Source organism: Coregonus clupeaformis, chromosome 1, assembly GCF_020615455.1.
Source record: "Coregonus clupeaformis isolate EN_2021a chromosome 1, ASM2061545v1, whole genome shotgun sequence".
Lineage (NCBI taxonomy): Eukaryota > Metazoa > Chordata > Actinopteri > Salmoniformes > Salmonidae > Coregonus > Coregonus clupeaformis.
In genome coordinates, this window is record NC_059192.1 from 33,274,035 (window position 1) to 33,278,913 (window position 4,879).

Below are 4,879 nucleotides of genomic sequence, written 5' to 3' on the forward strand. Positions count from 1 at the left end.
TGAATGACATAACAAAATAAAAACTGCCCTGCACTACCACATTTGTTCCTTTTTTTTGTCTGGACCCGCGGTCCGTTCTGGGTCAGAATACGGACCGCGATCCACCTATACAATAGGCCATCATTGATTTTGGCCCAATTGGCCTGGCATATTCCCACGTTCAAGGAGCTTTCTGTTTTGATTGGGTTATTTAGCCTAAAAACCTTTTAGGCCTACCTAAAAAATAAAAAAACAACTCTACATCTCTGCCCAGCCTGGCAATAGTGGCCAAAAGGGTGTTTAGCATTCCCAGTGGCTCTGCAAGTGTGGCGAGGATATTCTCCGCTGCGGGCCTGCTCTCAAGGCACCATTGCATGAGCCTGAAGCCACAGACTGGCCAAACTCATGTTTCTAAAAATGAATTCATAAGTCATTTTTAGTTTAATTTCTATTTAATTCTTAGTAAGTCACAGCCTACAGTGGGGGAAAAAAGTATTTAGTCAGCCACCAATTGTGCAAGTTCTCCCACTTAAAAAGATGAGAGAGGCCTGTAATTTTCATCATAGGTACACGTCAATTATGACAGACAAAATGAGGGAAAAAATCCAGAAAATCACATTGTAGGATTTTTATGAATTTATTTGCAAATTATGGTGGAAAATAAGTATTTGGTCAATAACAAACGTTTCTCAATACTTTGTTATATACCCTTTCTTGGCAATGACACAGGTCAAATGTTTTCTGTAAGTCTTCACAAGGTTTTCACACACTGTTGCTGGTATTTTGCCCCATTCCTCCATGCAGATCTCCTCTAGAGCAGTAATGTTTTGGGGCTGTCGCTGGGCAACACAGACTTTCAACTCCCTCCAAAGATTTTCTATGGGGTTGAGATCTGGAGACTGGCTAGGCCACTCCAGGACCTTGAAATGCTTCTACGAAGCCACTCACTTCGTTGCCCGGGCGGTGTGTTTGGGATCATTGTCATGCTGAAAGACCCAGCCACGTTTCATCTTCAATGCCCTTGCTGATGGAAGGAGGTTTTCACTCAAAATCTCACGATACATGGCCCCATTCATTATTTCCTTTACACGGATCAGTCGTCCTGGTCCCTTTGCAGAAAAACAGCCCCAAAGCATGATGTTTCCACCCCCGTGCTTCACAGTAGGTATGGTGTTCTTTGGATGCAACTCAGCATTCTTTGTCCTCCAAACACGACGAGTTGAGTTTTTACCAAAAAGTTCTATTTTGGTTTCATCTGACCATATGACATTCTCCCAATCCTCTTCTGGATCATCCAAATGCACTCTAGCAAACTTCAGACGGGCCTGGACATGTACTGGCTTAAGCAGGGGGACACGTCTGGCACTGCAGGATTTGAGTCCCTGGCGGCGTAGTGTGTTACTGATGGTAGGCTTTGTTACTTTGGTCCCAGCTCTCTGCAGGTCATTCACTAGGTCCACCTGTGTGGTTCTGGGATTTTTGCTCACCGTTCTTGTGATCATTTTGATCCCACGGGGTGAGATCTTGCGTGGAGCCCCAGATCGAGGGAGATTATCAGTGGTCTTGTATGTCTTCCATTTCCTAATAATTGCTCCCACAGTTGATTTCTTCAAACCAAGCTGCTTACCTATTGCATATTCAGTCTTCCCAGCCTGGTGCAGGTCTACAATTTTGTTTCTGGTGTCCTTTGACAGCTCTTTGGTCTTGGCCATAGTGGAGTTTGGAGTGTGACTGTTTGAGGTTGTGGACAGGTGTCTTTTATACTGATAACAAGTTCAAACAGGTGCCATTAATACAGGTAACGAGTGGAGGACAGAGGAGCCTCAAAGAAGAAGTTACAGGTCTGTGAGAGCCAGAAATCTTGCTTGTTTGTAGGTGACCAAATACTTATTTTCCACCATAATTTGCAAATAAATTCATTAAAAATCCTACAATGTGATTTTCTGGAAAATACATTCTCAATTTGTCTGTCATAGTTGACGTGTACCTATGATGAAAATTACAGGCCTCTCTCATCTTTTTAAGTGGGAGAACTTGCACAATTGGTGGCTGACTAAATACTTTTTTCCCCCACTGTAGGCTGTGACTTACTAAGAATTAAATAGAAATTAAACTAAAAATGACTTATGAATTCATTTTTAGAAACATGAGTTTGGCCAGTCTGTGGCTTCAGGCTCATGCAATGGTGCCTTGAGAGCAGGCCCGCAGCGGAGAATATCCTCGCCACACTTGCAGAGCCACTGGGAATGCTAAACACCCTTTTGGCCACTATTGCCAGGCTGGGCAGAGATGTAGAGTTGTTTTTTTATTTTTTAGGTAGGCCTAAAAGGTTTTTAGGCTAAATAACCCAATCAAAACAGAAAGCTCCTTGAACGTGGGAATATGCCAGGCCAATTGGGCCAAAATCAATGATGGCCTATTGTATAGGTGGATCGCGGTCCGTATTCTGACCCAGAACGGACCGCGGGTCCAGACAAAAAAAAGGAACAAATGTGGTAGTGCAGGGCAGTTTTTATTTTGTTATGTCATTCACTGACAGACAGAACTGATTATAACCGGTCAGAAATGTCCAGCTGATCCACTAACCAATATTAGCTAGGTAGGTAAGTTAGGCTAAGCAGCTATCTAAATCGTGTGGTTCTCATTGCCAAGTCAAATACCCAGGGGCCTATTGATGTTGGTTTTTTTTTTGGGGGGTTACTCAAGTATATCAATACACAAGACATGGCAGGAAATGTGCTTTAAAGTTGCTAAATGTTCTCTCAGCCCCATGGCAAAATGTGAAACTGCAGGAAATTAGTTTTGAAACGGCATAAAAATAAAATCAGCCAACAAGATGTGTTAATAGTGAACAGTTTGGGGTCGCATTGTTGCGAGGTGGGGGTTTCTTACTACACTGATAAATTAAAATATCCATCTGGACCTTTGCCATCTAGCTAACCCAAAGGCCGGCAGATGGCCACATTGAGTCGTTTCATCTTACCGTCCACAGAGAATGCATGCAGCTAGCTATACATGCATCAACGTGGACCGGTTCGTATTGAAAAAGCATTCTCCATTCAGGCTGCAAATCCGACGATTTCCTCGTTAATGGCGAGAAGGCAGAAAAAAAGCGGGAAATAAGCCTACCATTCCACCACCATGGATAATGGGTTATGCCTAGGAATGCTAGTCCCGGATGTTGCTATTGCGTTCAGCCAATCAGGTTGCAGGAACCTGTTTACCCCAGGCTGAATGTGGTGCGCAAAATCAGGACGTAACATTAGCATTGTGGTGGAAAATCGTGTTTCGCAAAGAAAATACGCATATTTCCCGCATTCTTGCCATTAAATCGAGTTAAGGAGGAAGTCGACGCATTTGCAGGTTCTATGGAGAACGAAAACCGGTACACGGGGGATGTGAACGTATAGCCGGCTGCATCTATTCCCTTTGGACGGTTAGATTAAACGTCTCGATATCTGCCGGCCTTTGGGCTACCACTTAGCTAGGATAAGTGTGACCGGGCCTTCTAAAATAGTACTTAAGTACCCCTGGTCTAACATATCTCGAATCCTGGATTTAACAAATAAAGGCATGCCCATACATTGCAAAGTTTGGCAGGTTGGCACTTGCCAAGCAGTCTAAGTAATGCGCGACAGTGAGTGTAGTGACCTACAGTACAGTAACGGTAGCTCGCTAACAGACAAAAACGAGGAATGCAGATCAAGACAAACTAGCTTTCTAACTGGCTAGGTCACCAACACGGGTGTACTTCTCTGATAAGGAACGTTAGAGATAGTCGTTAGCTACCTAGCTAGCTTGTTGGTGTTACCCAAATCAATATTAGCTATCCACAGTAAACAACCTAAATAATGTCTCACAGCTAACGTTAGCTTGTAAACCTCCAGCTAATTGCATTGACGTATCAAATACTGAAGTACCAGAATGTTGTACTTACTTTCTCCCTTTTGTTTCTAATCACTACCAGAGCAGCTAGTTAGTTGACCTGAGAAACAGCGCTTTCCTCTTCGATTAGGTTTTACGGCGGTTGGTATCCAATAAATGTTGCATTACCGCCACCTACTAGACTGGAGTATAACTCCCTTATACTTTGCTTATTTTTTTAATTTTTTTTATACCATACCATCTAATACTACACTAAAAAAAAGAAAAAATAACTATAATAATAACTACCATACTCCACTATTTAAATCTATTTATTCCTACTTCATGCCAACAGCCTTACTGGGCTATCAGTTACTTGTCAACAACACTTAAGATGTACTTCTGGGTCACATTATGTCATACATTTTCCTAATAAAAGTCATTAACCTGTATTTATTAATGATGTATGAAAAATAATTGTCTAAACATGAACAATTATTCATATTTTTTCATATTTAGGTGACATTTGCATAAATGTTTGGTTTTAAAACATGTTCCGAGGTCAAATAAATGCCCCCAATGCAAATCACTGTATATCAGTGGAGGCTGCTGGCGGGAGGACTGCTCATAATATAGGCTGGAACAGAGTGTTCTGTCTGGAAAGAACACTCCGTTCCAGCCATTATTATGAGCCGTCCTCCCCTCAGCAGCCTCCACTGCTGTATTGCCATTACATATTGGCTTATAGAGAAAAAACTATTATTTGTGCCAATGTAAAAGTGGGCTGGAGTGTACTCAGTAGGGTCTGTAGAATCTATATATGGTGTCATTTCACGGGGCTCTGAATAATATGGAGTGTTGCTGGCCTGGTCAAACAGCTTAAAAAGGGGTGCCTGGACACTATATGGTACAAATATAGCACTGTACAGGAAAAACAATCGATTGTGTGTATATAAAACCTGTGTCCAGTCTACTCACTTTAGTCCCTAGAATACAAAACAGATGGGTTTGAACAAAAAGCTAGGTCATAAGAAGT